The sequence below is a fragment of the Amblyomma mixtum genome, chromosome 8 (assembly GCF_055824585.1).
Source record: "Amblyomma mixtum isolate Tamu chromosome 8, ASM5582458v1, whole genome shotgun sequence".
Taxonomy (NCBI): Eukaryota; Metazoa; Arthropoda; class Arachnida; order Ixodida; family Ixodidae; genus Amblyomma; species Amblyomma mixtum.
This window is the reverse complement of record NC_143019.1, coordinates 127,208,662-127,225,948: the sequence shown is the minus strand read 5'-3', so window position 1 is coordinate 127,225,948 and position 17,287 is coordinate 127,208,662. Positions and strand designations below refer to the sequence as shown.

Sequence of the window (17,287 nt, the reverse complement as noted above, 5' to 3'; positions counted from 1 at the left end):
GGTCGCAACGAATACTATGGGAACAAAAACAGGAAAGCTTGGTAGTGACTCAATGTATAGTGCATTTTGGTACCGCGGAAACAATCGCACACAATGTCGAGAGGAAACGCAGGCGACAGTGCGTCGTCATTAGCGTTTCTTCTCACCTTTGTGCTCCGTCGTTTATTTGTGCGCATTCCTGCGCAGCGCTACGGCTCTGACCAGGAAGTGAAGGCACGAAGGGCTGGGAGCTACAAGGGGTGCCCAAATATACCATCACTAGTCAACTCAAATACGCCTTGAAGGAGCGATTTTGAAGTCAATAACGCGCAACTCACGTCCGAGCACAACGGCAACAGGAATAACTTGGTCCCCGTATCAGCTTCCTCCGACCACGCGAACTATTGGCCGGCGCGCTTAACTTTAAAGGCGTTGGGAAGTCCGCGGGCGCAACGCTTTTTTGCGTTATGGGTGTCAGAGAAAATAATTATGGCGAACTGTTATAAAATCGCAGTTAGACCTAGGGCGTAGCGCTAAAAGTCTCGTCCTGGCCTAACAACTCCTAACCGCTTTTCAAAATAGTTGTATACTAATTGTACATGGCTGCTTTGATTGCAAAATTTCCATTTTACTGCTTATTATCTTACTCAGTGCAATGGTTGTGACGAAGAGCTCATTACGCATTTAATAACGCTTTGTGCACTCTAGTGTTCATACTTACTTTGCATGCCATGTTCGTACAAATTGTTGGGTTTCCTCAGCGCTGGGCGGTTCATGAGCGGGCTGCCATGCAAGTGCCTAACTACGTGATGTCTCATGCTAAAAACAGAAAAATATTCGTTACATTACACGAATTCATTATGGGTGCATACGCATTTCCTAACTTTAGTATATGAGCTGTATTTGGTAAAATCGCTACCTAGCCTCATATTATAATTTTCTAGTTCGATCCAGACTGGACGTCAATATTTTTCTTTTTTATTCTACTGGCTGGTGAATCATATTTCAGGAAAAATATTTATATTTCACATTTCTAATTTGCCACTAACAACACTATAAACTACAAAACATAATCATTCCCCGATTCTGTTTTTTTGGTTTCCGAGACTATTATAACTTCTTACATTAATATGAGAACCCATGTTTAGTTTAAGGGGTTTAACGTCCCAAAGCAACTCAGACTATGAGAGACGCTAAATTTCGACCACCTAGGCGGAAACCACGTGTACTGTTAAAACAGATGCTTGGGCAAGTTGGTAACTCATTTTGATGAGTTCAAAAGAATTGGCATTTTTAGTGAAGGGAAAATGATAATGTTGTTATCGTCCTTGTTCAGTGTGACATGCATGAATTGACTATGAATCTATGAATGGATGGTTGTTTTCCTTGTGTTGTTGGAACTGTGTATATATGCCTCGTTCCGAACAATAAACACCAGTTGAAAGTCAGCGCTCGTGTGTGTCGTGTCTCCCTTCTTGTCCGTGTCTTAGTGCGCGCTGTTCCGGTCAACAAGTGTACTGACATCGCACAGTACACAGGCCTCTAGAATGTCGCCTCCATCGAAATTCGACCATCGCGGCAGGGATAAAATCCGCGCCTTTCGGGTCAGCAGTCGAGTCCTATATCCACATAGCCACCGCGGCGGCATATGAAAACTTATGTCTACTTTTTGCGTTAGAATAGGTGGGCCGAATATTGGGCTCTGAAGGCACTTTAACAGCATGTCTATTTATACTCCATGCGTCAATAAAAATGATCCTATTATACGCAGGACTACTACCTCCACAGTATTGTACTGTCACATTTATGATACAGAGACCTAAGTTAGCTCTGTGCTACGTTGCGCAACTTTATTCCAGCCTGAAGAGAAGTTTACAAAGCCCAGTTCTTTCATTGCCATAAAGCAATATTGTGTTTAGTAATACATTAAATTTTACTTTGTTGTGCGACTTTAGACATAACATCAGCTTTATTTTCCAAGTCACAACCGACGAACAGCTTCAACGTTGTGACCTCTCTACTAAATGGTATAAAAGGAATAAAATCCTTTCGGCTGGAGTGAGAATCGTTTGGCCTGAGTTTGTGGTAGTTCGCTCCATATTCAGTGAGAAAAATTGTTCTATTCATGAATTGGATTTTGCTAAGTTTTAATTGAGCTGCTGTTAAGTGACTTGCAATTGGGTTATATTAGTCAAAAACGTATTGACATCAATTACTAAACTGATAAGGATTCTAGTTTGCATACACTATTAGGTAGTGACTTTGAATGTCATGCTTATACAAAATTTAGGAATACTGGAGCACCGCACAACTGATGCGTAGACTGCCATGCATGTGCTACCTGCATGAGGTCTCGCACTTAAAAGGCGCACAAATATTCCTTGCACTGCCTTGTGCATGCATCTATGGATATAAGCGTTTGCTAATGTCTCAGCTGCAGCCCATCCTTAGATGATAGACTTCAATCTCCATGTATGTTATAAATTGATCTGAGAGGTTAGGTATACTATACATTTTTGATGTGCAGAATGTCGACTTAAAGGCACTTGTAAAACAATTTATACTTTACACCTTCATGCACCAAGCAATATTCAGGGCTGTGGTATCCAAAGCTATGTGCTGTCAAATTAACTGACCGAATGAAATTTATCCCTGCGCAACTTAGCGCTATTCATAACTGACGACTAATTTTCATTGATTGATTCTGGTTTGGTTCAATAAAAGAATATTGTTCTAAGTAATAAATTAAATTTTACAATGCCAAGCGACTTCCGCGATAAGATGAGCAGTGTTTATAAAGTCGCGACCTACGGCCAATTTTGACATCATGACCACTCCACTATAGGTGATACAATAATAATAGAATCCGTTCAGCTGAGGAGAGGATTGTTTAAGCTATGCTTGTGGTTCGTTCTGCAATAAATCTGAAGTTAAGTGTAAATCAATTTTTTGTTGCTTGAGTTTTAATTTGCGATCAGTGCGTCATGTCAGTCAAGAATATACTGACATTTCAGGGATTAAATTCAGTCAGTTTTTAGTTGTATTATACTTTTTATAGACTCCATAAATACTCCATAAATATTTAATTGAAGTTGAATGTGCATTTTTTCAAGGGTTGAACAACCATGTGCTTGCAACCACGCAACTCGGCAGCGCGATATTGCAAGTGTGCTTAGCGGAAGTAAAAAATTCGAACCTGCTTTGTGCATTGTCTCGCTCAATTTAAAGATGGCGAAGCACTTTCTGATAAAACGTGAACAACGCCTGCAATAACCTAGAACATGATAGAGAGTTTCAGCCGTCTACACCTACTCCAATGAAATCGGCACTCAGGTGGGGCGGATAAAATTGTAATGCACGAGCCAGAGGTTATGTACAAGAAACAAAGGAAACAGTGAAAAGGTTCACGGCAGTGTTTATGGTACAAACTGTACTACAGCTAACCCTCTGCGCAAAAGGTAATGAAGAAAGGTGCTCACTGGAGCATCAAATCTAGAGCACCACATCCGAGATGCCGCTTCTTTCATTTACAGTTGCGACGCGTTCGTAGGGTTTCTTGTATACATCCGAAAACACATGATTTTTTTTTCTCGGAGAATATCTGGCGAGGATGAATGTGGTTCAGCGAATGAGTATTGTTTTTGGCCTGATGTGATGCCGTATACCTTCCGCGACGTTCACAATACTCGGAGAGTGCTTCCGATGAAATATTCAAGTGGCGCTTGCAATCCACGTCCCTGAGCCAGCCGTGCCTCCAGTAGAGGTCGCCACATAAGCGCACCTTAACGATCGGGACTTGGTAATATCACGGCCCTTTCTCACATGACGCCGTGGCAACACTCCGCGCCCAGCTCACGGCCGATTTTGGAGATACGCGGCCCATCAGAGGACTCAGCGACGACGCGTACGCGGGGACCGACCCACTCGGCTTGCGTTTCGTTGGATGATTGGACTGAGCAGAACTGTCCTAAGCCCGGGCCACCGACCGCCGTCTTTCGGCTTTCCTCTTCAAATCTGTCAAGGTAAGAAGTTTAAACCTATTTTTACGACAAAACATAGCCTGACATCAAAATTCGATGAGCGGTTCCTTATGTTTGTAATGTTGTAACTTGCCGTGCCCATGAACTTGTAGCGCCTTTTTTATGGCGCACAACGCACTAATTTAAGCTACAATGAGAACTTGAATGCATCAGTAGTTAATGCAAGCGGCTTGGTCGTGGTACGCCAAAAATAGAACGGCCTGTTCGACGATATTTATCAAAGCAAGACCATAATATTAGTGTCCGTGCGTGAGGCATTGTGAAAGGTGCTTTGTGCGCAACCTTTTTTATGGCGCCTTTTTTATGGCACACAACGCGCTAATTTAAGCTGCAAAGAGAGCTTGTATGCATTTAGAGTTAATGCAAGCGGCTTGGTTGCGGTACGCACACAGTATATACTACTTAACGATACAACGACAACTTCTGCGCATCTAGAGTTAATAAAAACGGCTTGGTTGTGGTATACACACAATAATTGCTACTTAACGATACAAAGAGTACTTGAATGCCTTCACTGCCCTCAGCTAAACTGTCCAACGACAACTGCCAACAATAACTGCGGTCATTCAACTGGGTTAGTCCACGAAAGTAGTCCATCCCTGAAAATGTTATAGCACCGAGGCCTTTTCTTCAGTGCATTGAAACATATTGATTCCAAGTTGCGAGAGAAATTTATTAGGCCACGTATACGTTTACAAAAGAACATCAGATCTCCGTTCACTCTCCGAGATGAGAAATCTTCCAGGTCACAACTTTTAGCCATTCTTGTAAACTAGCAACAAAAACGCTGGCCGAGGTATCTGTCATAGCATATGCATAGGAGACGACGGAGAACAACGCCATTACAATTCCAAACAAGTGAAAATTGAAGCTTAGAGTGCACAAGTGAACAAAACAGACGTAACATACAGTGAGGATCCCTGAATCCGCGTGTAATCCTTAGAGTGAACTGACATGCTGAGGAGGCAGAATGAATAATACCGTTACCATGTTCATGAAACTTCAAGCAAGAGTCCGCGTAAACTCCCAAATTCCGGATGCCGACAGAGCAATAAATATAAGCAGCAAAGTGCGGCCTAGTAAACTAAACACCTTTTATCATGGATGGGTTGAAAATAAAGCCATTTCTAGAACATAACTTTTAAGAACTGTCAATATGTTCTGTAACCCGACACAACCTTCTAGAGCAGAAACAGACATACGAAACTTTATATCATATGCATACCGAATCATATGTGTCCCTTTAAAAACAGTGGTTAAGCTGTAAACAGAAATATTAAACAACCAAGGCGCAAGTACTGAGCATTGCGGAACATCGTCTACTACAGCGTATGTCTGCGGTTCCACACCAGAAATGTAGACATAGTTATTGCGTTTATGCAGATAGCTTAAAAAATAGAGAAAAGAACACGCACCCTTTAAGCTCCAAGTGTATGTATAATTAACAAGTCATTTAATAAATCGAAATGTTGAGAAAGTTCAAAATATACACAGTCAACTTTCTTGCGCTTGCAACTGCTATAGTTACGTTAGCAACAGAGGGCGCAGAGTTAGATTCAATCGATCTTCTTTTCGTAAAACCATGCTGAAAATTGGATATTTTTTTCTTTAAGTAGAAAGAAAGTGGCTTGCGGGGAACGATTTTAATGGTTTTCGCGAAAGTACAAATCGAGGAAACTAGTCAGCAATTTTTAACATCAAGAGAAGTGCCGTTCTTATGCGCCGAAATAAGCACTGATGTCTTCCAGTTTTCGGGAATGCCATTTGCGATCTGCATAGAATGACAGCACATCCACAAGGAACATAGCGCTACCCTTAACAATGTAAGATGGCGCGCTCTCATAACTAATGGATGGTTTTCGTTTTAGAAGAAAATTGGCTTCGCAGGCATCATGCAATGAAATAGCAGGTAATGCATATCTACCCGCGGTACTTTAGTGGAGCGGGCGAGGTTACTTTCAACCTCAATCTACTTTCTGTAGTCGTCTCTGAACTCCTCGCAAAGGTTCTGCATAAAGCTGGAAGCTCGAGAGTGCGCCCAGTACAGCTGTGAAAAATGACCAGCGAACGCATGCGCAATGAAGCCCGGATCAGACTTTATCTCATCTGAAAAAACACATTTCAGCGGTCGCAAATTGTGATGGGCAGTTCGAGCGCACTTATTGCCTAAAGAACGTAGGATCATCGATTATGTTTACTTGAGCGTAACTAACATGTCCACGCTTATCCCGCTAATAGTCAGCTTTTACGTGCGCTTTAAAAGTTATAAAACGTTCGTATAAGCCTTCGAAAGATTTTTCTTCCACTGCCTGCGGTATTAGTGCGAAAGCATTACTCCAGAAGTACCATCCGCGAAGAAGAATCTTCTCATCTTGCCTTGTCTTGTGCTTCGAAATAACCCGAGTTACTCGGGTAAGCTCGCTTAGAAATTTGGGTAAGCTCGGGTAATTTCGGGGGGAGTCCCACAAGCTGCAGCCAATGGAAGGAATAAGTTGCGGGTAAGTTTGGAGGAGCGGTGCGCTAGATACTTGAAAATTAAAACACGCGATATTTACTCACCTGTATGGTTCCTCTTAGTCTTTTAGACCGTGAAATGAATTCATACATCGGTCACAAAAGGGAAAAGTAGCGTCATTAAAGAAGTTACTAAGAGTAGAAAGCTGGGCCAGTTTGCTGTTAGTACAATTGTGAGACATTCCAGCGGATAAAAAGACACGTTACGTCTATCGCAAGTTACGTCTATCGCAATATTTTACGCGCACCCAAATAAGCTCAGCGCACACCTCTAGTTCATAAAATCTGGTCGCATGAAGGCATTTGTTTACTTCGATAAGCACACCGCCTCCAAAAGATCACAGTGAGCACTCTACAATTTCTTTCTCTGCGAAATACATCGTAGGTGTCGTAAAAAATATGCTCCATACTTAAACTCCTCGTTTAGCCATGTTTTGACAAGGCAGACATTGTGAAGATTCGATAGCGTAATGTGCAAGAAGAATTCACCGGATTCAGTGCGAAGACCCTGCACGTTCTAGTAAAGCACCGTGCACTCCTTTGCTGTTTGCACTGCTAGTGTCATTTTCCTTAACATCCGGAAAAAAGGTTAGTAATGCACTTAGAAGGCCATGCGTTTTTTCACGTAGCTTAAAAGATTTCGACGCTAGTTAGCTGCGCCAGCTGTCCCGCTTGTTAGGAGAAAGATATGCGCTCTTTATAAGTGCACATGAGTTTTACACGCAAGGTTAACGGATGTTACGTGAAACAGGTTTGTTTTCGTCTGATGCAACACTGCGTACGTTCAGCGACAGTCATTGTACTCGGCCAATGCTTCCCATGAAATGTTCCCAAACGCGTGCGACAGTTTGCTGTTGCCACCAACACCTGACAACTGCTGATCGCCACATAGCGTGCCTTATCGTTCGGGCCTCAGCTTTATCTTGGTCCTTTCTTCAAAACATTGGACACTGACAGCTTTTCTGGCTCACGACAGCTGGAACACAGTGTTCTAGGCAATTTTAATGACGTTTGCTACACACCAACTTTGCTGGCAATTTGAGGAAGTGCCACTGCAATCTGTCTCAAGAAAGGAAACAACTTGCCGGCGGGATGGAGCGAAGACTGCTAATAACACTCCGTGAAACTTTGCTCGTAGCAGCGCACAACTGCAGAACCATTCATTCTTTCCCGCGGTCGGAATTTCAATATCTCTCAACACCGATCATGCGCCAGACAGAACGAAGGCAATCTGTTCTGTGGAGAAAGCTGCGAACTGGTTGCCACCGTACAAGCACGCACATTTGGAACATTTGCACGAAGCACGCACATTTGGCATCGGGAGTGCTTTCAAAGTTTCGGAAGGACATCAGGGTATGAGTTTAAAACAACGCGGCTTCAGGAGTGTGAGCTGCAATGTTATACCTGCTGACAAAGCCAATGCAACTGGCTGGTACACAAAAGAGACAGGATAGCTAAGCGGGCGAGTTGGTGATACATTATGCAAGTTGCGAGTTGATGCGAGTTATGCGAGTTGGTGATACAGCGCTTGTTCCTGTGTATTCTTCCTTTCGTCCCCGTTTGTTCGCGCTGTTTTTTGAATAACAAAAGAGACTACGACGAAAATATGCCATACCTGCTGGAGGACAGAATAGCTTATGCCCCCTTTCCATGCTACCCAACATGTGGCTTACGAAATGAAACACAGGAACTTCTGGAAGGTATCTTCGAGTTTATGCACACGACAGGCTGTTCTTCCGGCTACTGGCTGCACAACACACCCCGGGGTAGTTTACGTAATTCCTTGTCGTGATTACGACAGAGCATACTTCGGCGAATCTAGGGTAAGAGGACGCGGCTAAGGGACCATAAAAAAAACGGCGCCAGGCGACGCGCCGACTCAAACGCCTTGGCAGATGACCAAAAACACACCGGTCAGACTGCAGCCTGAGATTCAGCCAGCATCATTACCAGCGGGAAATTACTATCTTCCCGTCTACTCCTAGAGTCATTCCACAATCAGCCAACTCCGCACATACTTAATCGGACACGTGGGCCCATGCCTGCAGCATACGCGTGCTCATTGCAACGACCTTCGCGTGTATAAGCACGGCCATTTCGCTGCCATCGCTTTTCGTCTAATATTTGAAGGGACGCGTACGGGTCGCGAAACGTCAATTGTTTAACTCCATTTTTTGCTTTTTTTTGGTATGTGTTGGTTCTGAAATGGCTACTGCGAACAAATGGCTCAACACGTGCAATTCATGCTCTATTAAAAGTCCACAAACAAGGCGACCCATTCAGGAAAATTGTGTATATCAGCAAGTCGCCCTTTTGCGGCCTTTCCAATTTTTTGCATACTGTGCGTCATGTGTTTTAACTGGAAAGGCTGCCACGAATGTGGCTAATGCTTCGACCTTATATTTAAAAAATGCGCAACACACAGGATTGACACACAGGATGTAATGATGTTCTTTGATGCCACGTTGTTTGGAAGCTTCCAGACCCCTGCCGGACCCCTGCCAGATAACCATTTTCCCCGTGTATCAAATTGAATTCTACCATTTCAACCATCTGTACATCGACGAAACTATAAAGTTGATCAGTAGAATCAAAGAACATCAATGCGATCTGGCTTCGAATGCAATTGCCGCGCCAGCGTCCGAGCACCCGCATGATATCGTCTAGGACAACGCTGCAATTTTTTCTGAACAGCGCAACTTGACGATACGCCTTTTGCTTGAGCGATTGATTCAAGCGATGATTGATACCATGAACCGGAATTAAGGGACGATGCCACCCGTCTACAAACAGTGGTTGCGTCATGTTCTGCGCACTAACCCTCTATAAGGCACACGCTGTATGCATCTCCCACATGACTACTAATGCCAAAATAGCATTTAAAATGACTCTATAAATTACTTCCCTGCCCCTTCGACTATGGATTTGTCGAAAAAAGGGTTAGATATTTGTTACGGTGACTTCGTAAAAATACACTAAATATTGTATGTATCCGTACCTGAGTGCTATCAACGTGTGAAAAAATTTCCGTCAGAATTTGAAAAATTTGAAGAATTTTTATGAGGCAGTTTACTGACAGAAAAGGCTTAAAAGGCCAGCAATTTTGAAAATTTTATTTTTCGCGTAAGCATCGGTAAAAAAACGCTAAACACTAATGCGACATATGAGCTAAAAATGAAAAAGCTATAAACGGTTTGGTTGACAGCTCAGTAATATTCAGCGCGTAAAAACATGGTACTGATGGACACCGTTGTTCGTTTGCCGGCACTTGAAGCAAGTCGGAGAGCATTGGTCCTGGTGTCGTACAAAGGGTTATATATCAACTGCTTTTACAGTTACCCTTAGTGTGAACAAGGAACCCGTACAGGTTCCTAAATGTTATTTTACTTGGACTTTGTCAGCGACTGCTACCCTTGCCCTGTAAGTAATACCTGAGCAGATGATGTTTTCCCGAACCTTTGACTTTGATTTCCTCCTACATTTCGGTTTTCGCGTTTATCTTTTTTATCTACATTGAACGAGCGGAAACGAAAAGATGAAACCTTGTCTTGTGATTTATCTTGGCGCACCCATATTGGCAACATCATTTCAGCATCGAATAAAACACTTGGTTTTCTCAAGCGCCATCTCCGCCTTGCCCCTCAACACGTAAAATTACTCGCATATAAATCGCTCATCAGACCAAAATTAGAATATGCCTCTGCCATATGGAGCCCGCACCAAACTTATTTAATTAATGCATTAGAAGCTGTCCAAAACCGTGCCACTCGATTCATCCACTCTGCATACTCATATGACGTCAGCATTTCTTCATTGAAAGCATTATCAGGACTACCGCCCCTTTCGTTCCGTCGTCGCATTTCAAGTCTCACCCTTCATCACAAATTATTTCATTCTTCCCTCAATCGGTCACCGTATATCACAGCTGCCGCACGCATATCTCACCGCACCAGTCATCCCCTACAAGTTGCCCGGCCGCCATCGCATACTGCCACCTTTTCCGCTTCATTTTTCTTTCGAGCAGCAACGGACTGGAACGGCCTACCCCCTGACATCGTCAACATCGCTTATCCTCTACTTTTCAAGAACATGTAACCGATCACCTTCAGTGCTGAATAATATTCGCTGTTTTGTTTGCTCATTTCATTAAAATCCCACCCCTTATGTAATACCCCCGATACAAGGGGGCCTTTAAGGTAAATAAACTGAACTGAACTGAACTGAAACACGAATAACAGATTTAATCAAAGCAAAAACCTTCACTCACGCTGATCCAACGATGCTGCGAAGGACAGCGTTAAGTAATATCAATACATAGGCTGCGCAATACCACTGCACAAGTTGGGCATATTTATATCAGAAAGTTTTAGCTCTAAGTTAGCGTGAAGTTGCTCGCTTCTTGATCGAAGAATGGGATGGTAATTTTCTTGATTGTCCTGACACTGCGGTAGCGATGAAGACGAGGTCCGTTAACTTCCTACGGGTCGTTGCTTATTGCACCGACTTCCTCTATAGAAAGAGAACCTCGGACGAAATGTGGATGTCATTTTCTCCATGATTCACGTCGCCGAAGATGATGTTACCAATAGTCGTCACCAATGAATTTCGGTCGAATACAGTGAGTATGCAAACGGAATTTAACGAAGCGTTTCCGCCTGTGATTGAGAGAAGCGCTCCTGCAAACACGTGGATGCGTTTATCGAGTTTGGCCGCGCACACCTCACCCACATCAGGCTTGAATTACTTAACCTTGTAATTCCCGCCGTAACACCTGAGATACAGTGTGTCTTAGCGTAATTCTCAATTTTGGGCGCAGTTGCCAGCATATTTGATAGAACGGCCTGTTCGAAGATATTTATCTAGGCAAGGCCATAATATTGGCTTCCGGAGCTGCGTGAGGCCTTGTCAATGGCAATACGCTTTGGGCGCAACCGATATGCGGATGCGTTGAACCTTAGCGTACTTGATGGGAAAGATTGTGCGGCCTTGCTACGCGCCACTTACGATGACCAAACCGGCATCGCTGCTACCCAGAGTTGAACGCATTTAACAGAGGGCTCCGTGTGAGTAACGAAGACCACGTCGCAAAAATCTAACGTGATATGAAGAATCCTTGGGCGCATCTGCACTCGGGAAAAAAATACCTGGTGAGCGGTGGCGGTAGTGTTGCAGACGAGAGGACTTCATACTCATCGGGAGCACTACAACGACGCTACACTTCACCGGTACCACCGAAGGGTAGACATATCGCCTCTGCACTGTAAGAGGGTTTCAAATTGGGCTAGTGGTAGTTAACATGGTCACACATAATTGCACTTTTGAAATGACTTGGCACAATACAGGGACGACACAAACACTGGTGTGCAAAATTGTTTGTTAGTGTCGTCTCTGTGTTGTCCCATGTCATTTCAAAAGCTCAATTATGTGTGACTCTACACTGTGTTCGGCCCACAGCGACGCTGGCACTGCTGCTTAGGCTTTCGTACATTCATTTATGATATTTATTTTGATATACTGTCAACCCCAAAGGTGTTATCACAGGGTTGGGAGAGGTGACTAGCTCATAAAATTCTATATGTGACTGTTGAGTTGGAGCCACAACCATAATATAGAGATAGTAGCGCAACACGAATGATAATTACAGTCACCAACAATGCTAAAAAAAAAAGAACTGCCTTCTCGTTTTCAAACGTTGGCTGTGGAATAGTACATGGCTCTAGTGTTTTCGGCTCGTCTACTATCTGCGGAAAATAAGAGAGTCAAAATGTGTTGTTCGTGCACTGAGTTCCTGCAGCTTGTTTGGGTGCGTATGTCTGGTTTCCCGTCAGCGCTTCCTGCTTACAAAATTCAAGTAATTTAGTTTGAAGGTGTTGTGAAGTAGTAGGTATAGAAATTTTTATCGTTGCAGCTGTTCTAGATTGGTCAACATGTGAAGAACCGCGCGGTGTAAAAGTTCATTGAGTGACGGGTACGATGGTATCGATTATAACGAAAACCTGCCGCGTTTCTTTCGATAATTCTGAGCTTGCCGATATTATATTTCGTGGCGCAGGAACCATACAATACTCGCATATTCATATGTCGCTCTGGTAAGAGTGACGTAAGCAAGTCGTTTTGTCTCAAGAGTCGACTGAAGGCTCTTTTATGAAATTACCCTTTTATGAAATTACAGCTTTTGTATTGTGGAGCCGATTCTTTTTGCACTTGCGCTCTCCAGCTCAGGTCAGAAGAAATTATTACTCCCAGATATTGGTGTTTAGGTACACCACGCATTGCGATGTTGTTCAGCCTGCATAAAAATCTCATTTCTTTTTTTCTTTGTCACATATTAAACCGTTTTTAATAATTACCATCTACCAGTTATTAAAATACTGCACTACTTTGTGTAGTGCATAATTGAGCTTAATTTTCCTGATAGTATCGTTGGCCTCTTGGTAAAGCACTCACTCTTCTGCAAATAACCGAATTTTAATGTCGACTTTGTTTGCTGTGCCATTTATCAACAGTAAGAATAGGAGCGGAGGTAGAATAGTGCCCTGAGGTACACCGGAAATACTTCAACTGTATCGGACGTATGGCCACCTGACTGAACAAACTGTCGCCAGTCGGATAGATAACCACCTATCCTGCTGATGTTTCTCCGTATGTAAGATTGAAGAACAGTTTTGCTTGTGAGACCGGATCAAATGTTTTTAATAGATAGAAAAACATCATATCAATTTGTGACTGATTGTTAGGAGCCTGAGCTAAGTCATGAAAAATCTCAGCTAGTTTAATGAGGTGGGTGATCCGTGGCGAATGCCATGTTGGTTTGCATGAAGTACATGCTTCGTTTCAAGAAACCCTGTGATGAGCTTTAAGATTATATGCTCAAGTATTTTAAAGAATCTACAAGTTAAGTATATCGGTCCGCAATTTGCCACGGAGAAAGTGTTGCCCGATATATGAAATGAGACAATTTTAGTTAATCTCTTCTCACCTGGGAGCCGGCTATTGTGTGATGATTTCGAGAATAAAAGGGTTAGGTACTTGTTAACGGGTTCAGAGTACCGTTTCAGGATTGCATTTGGGATTTCATCCGGACCGTATATTTCGTGGCGTCAGTTTTCAGTAGCACTTACACCAACCAAGACTCGAAGACTACGGGCTAATCTAATAATTTTTATCCTACATTAAAAGTGGCAAGCCACTGTTATGTATCATTCACATTACGTGTTTTTGTGACTGAAAATGGTTAATAAAGGCGTGTGCCTGGCCTTTGTTTTCCGCACGGTGTGACACACTAGAGATGTGGTGAGAATTCTCGACAAGGGTTGATAAAGTTGTGCATTTTGGTCTTGTTAATATAGTGTTTTGTGCTACGTATTTTCCCCTTTAACAACTTTCTCAGAGAATCTGTGTTTGAGCGATACCCAGAGCTCTTGGCGTTTTAATGGTTTTCGCAGCCTTTGGATTCTCCGTTTTAAAAATTATAAAAATTCTGATACTCATGAGTATGATAAGTAGCAATAGCAGCATCATCTGCTTTGTTAAAAGCGAAGCCATGTTTTTAAGTCACTTTTTCTGAACAAATTACCCTGGCAAGGTGCAGTCGGGACAAAAGTTTGTGGAGCACCTGTTTATCAAACGAAGCCGATACCTCTATTAATATTCGGTGGCCGGATACCACACTTATGGAGACGAAAGAACCAAACTTTGAGATTCAGCTCCACAACTGTAGTCTCCAATCGCAAGATAATAGCAGAGTTATCGGCTTCGCTTGAAAAACGGTCCACCGGGCAGCTGGCACTATTGTTAACAGTCGTAAGTAGTAGTGGTTTATTAAAAATAATAATCAACATCAGCCCGACTACGCACACTGCAGGTAAAAGGCCTCTCTCATGTATCTCTAATTAACCCTGTCCTTTGCCACCTGCTGTCGCCGTATCCCCGCAAAACTACTTATTCTCATCCGCCCACCTAACTTTCTGCCGTCTCCTGTCCGTGACCCTTAAGAGCCAGCGGTTATTTCTGACCCAGGATCTACATAAGAATAATTTGTGCTACGACATGCCGTCTAATACTTCAACATTAATATTGTTCTTCTGAAAATCATCACATACAAACACCAAGTCAAGGACAGAGTTTTCCGATCCGTCTTGCGACCGCCGATCCGATGAATTCTTTCAATCCAAAATATGTGCACCTCGTTTATTTCCTAGGATATCTTTTTGACTGTTGTGTTCAGTACTTTGTCTTGTTATTTCTTCTATTATTCTGTTATTTCTGTTATTTGTTATTCTTCTTGTTGTTTTATGCCAAAAACAATCACGCTGGATCGCGAGCTTCTAGTTTCTAAGTCATCGATCTTTTTAGTCACGAGTGACAGCTTTTTCTTTAGATCACTTACTCTAATCAGATATTCCCAGACTTGTTTTTCCTGGCTGCCTATTTTTTCCTAACTGTCTCGACGAAGTTGAGTTTGTGATTCGTTTCATTTTTTTTTGGCTTTGATTTCTTGAATGTCCGCCAAGATAAACTCTACCTGCTCCGTGATAGAAGGTTCTGGTCCGGGGTTTGACTCAATATCTCTTTCCAATAGCAGCGAAAACCCCAGTGATATACCTACGCTAAACAGCACTTCAAGCAAGGTTCGAGCGCACGGCAGCAAAAATATTACTACTAGGCAAACAATTGCCGTAGCGTTTCCTCACCTGAGTGAAGGAAAGGAACGGGTTTCTAGCCCTCATTATGGCGTTGCTGCCGAGCCCACTGCCGTCTGCTTCGTCGGAAGCCACTTTTATACTGGTTGTTATCATTGTTGCCGTTGCCCCTCGCGGATTCACCAACGAAATAGCAGCGCTGCTGGTAAGGTTGCCGTAATGCTCGTGGAATGAACCCGGCTGACTTGGCGGGAAGATGATACCGATTTCAGCAGCCGGAATTGGTGATAGGTTTCTATGGCACGTACTTGAGTGTCTTGACAGCAATCCGAGCAGAACCTGAGTGAAGAAAAGGAACGGGATTGAAGCCCTCATCTTGGCGTCGCTTCCCAGCAACATGTCGTTGGTGTCTGGCTTTAGCCTTACCTTATGAATAGCTTGGCAAATAACTTTTGTTTTTGCTGAAAGAATTTTTAAAGGCAATAGATACTCAATGGCTAACATCTGTCCAGCAAGCGCGAGCTCTCTTCATGATTGTGGTAATCTGACGACGGTACGATATCGCGATTGTTTCTTTACTAGCCGCTTTGGGAAGGCCACTGCGTTTCCTTTGCTTGGAGAAGGACGGAATTGCCACTTTGCTTATGCAGACAGTGTGTTCAGAGTGGCTGCTGCAGGAGGCTTACATTTGCTGTGCGATAACACTACAAAGGACGCTGTCTATTAGGACCGTCTTGTTGCGAAATGCTTTAGGGCCATGCGATTATTGCAACCCGCTCAGATTTGCTTGGGTCCCTTGATGCGACCGATATTTGATTTGTAACTAAACAATGTGGCTTATTCTGCTTTTCAAATGTGAAGCCGATTAGTGCTCGACCGCGCCTGCATGAACTCTGGGAAGCCTACAGGGGGGGGGGGGGGGGGGGGGGGCTGGAAAGCGCGTAGTATCCGCGTACTGCAATGTACAGTACCTGTTATGTAAGCTCCTTGTTCTCATTCCTACACCAGAGCCCCATTTCCGGACGGCAAAATTGCAGAACCCACTCTCCACTAACGCCCCATGCAAGAACGCCAAAGGATCGTTAATATGGCAGCCTTCAATGAAAATAGAAGACTTCATAAATGTTTAGTGCTGATGCATATTAAAAGATGAATATGAAACGTACACGCCTTTCTTTTTTGCTGATGCTTCGCCTCATACTTTGCTGATATTTTGCTCATACTACGCAATAATTCGACTGGTATTCGACACACAACAAAACATTTGTTTCCACAGCTCGAAATCATCAGTGTGTTCAAACTATATTCCTACAGGTTACTATATCCCTTCAAGCTTTAAAACAATAGGCGTCTACCATTTCTAAACATGCTAGCTTTGCTGCGACAGAACTAACCACCTTATCCCCATTGCACTCGTATCAACGATGCCGGTATCGCTTTGGTGCATCGATTCCCTGTCTGCCTAGCGTGGCTACCAACAAAAACATGTACGGGAAGAAGACGCACGCTATTAAAGTTAGTGATTGGTCTGCCTCAAATTTGATACAAATAAATAGCACCAACTCCAGACTTCTTTGTTTTCGTAGCCCAGATAAAGATGTACCAAGCGTATGTTCCATATATTTACAGACTTCATAATGCTCTTTGTGTTCTTGTCAACCTATAATTAGCATCCCGTCGGTTAAGTATCTTGGTACATAGATAGACAGTGATTTGGCATGGAATACTCAGATGACTCACATTTATAAGAAGCTCAGAAGTGTTACATGCTTGTTGTTTAATTTGCGAACTATGATGCCATTTTCTGTTAGAAAATTAGTCGCCCATGCTCTCGGGTATAGTGTCTTAGGACACGGCATGTGTTGTTTTTTTAACTGCTCTTTCAAATGAAAATGTCAGGTTAATAGGATTTTAAAAAACATGGCTACAAGCGTTCCTTACTGGCCGCAGTAAAATTTGCCCAACTGTGTCTTTACTGCAGCCGGTTTGCCTTCTTTTCACAATCTTTTTAAACAAATTGTAGTACGGAAATATTTTTGAAACAGCGCATACAGGCACTTAAACACGAAACCGATACCGTTGAGACATGTTCCTCGTTATCATAAACCGAGA

The 17,287-nt window shown here is 43.0% G+C and overlaps 1 protein-coding gene across 1 annotated transcript in view; it reads left to right on the top strand.

The window, feature by feature from the left end:
- Positions 1 to 3,825: 3,825 nt before the first annotated feature.
- Positions 3,826 to 17,287, top strand: part of LOC149334263 (cytochrome P450 4c3-like) — a 64,108-nt gene continuing 50,646 nt past the window's right edge. The window contains exon 1 of the mRNA XM_089555099.1: positions 3,826 to 4,001. The gene's annotated coding sequence lies outside the window, so the exon portion shown is untranslated. The remainder of the gene's footprint in view (positions 4,002 to 17,287) is intronic.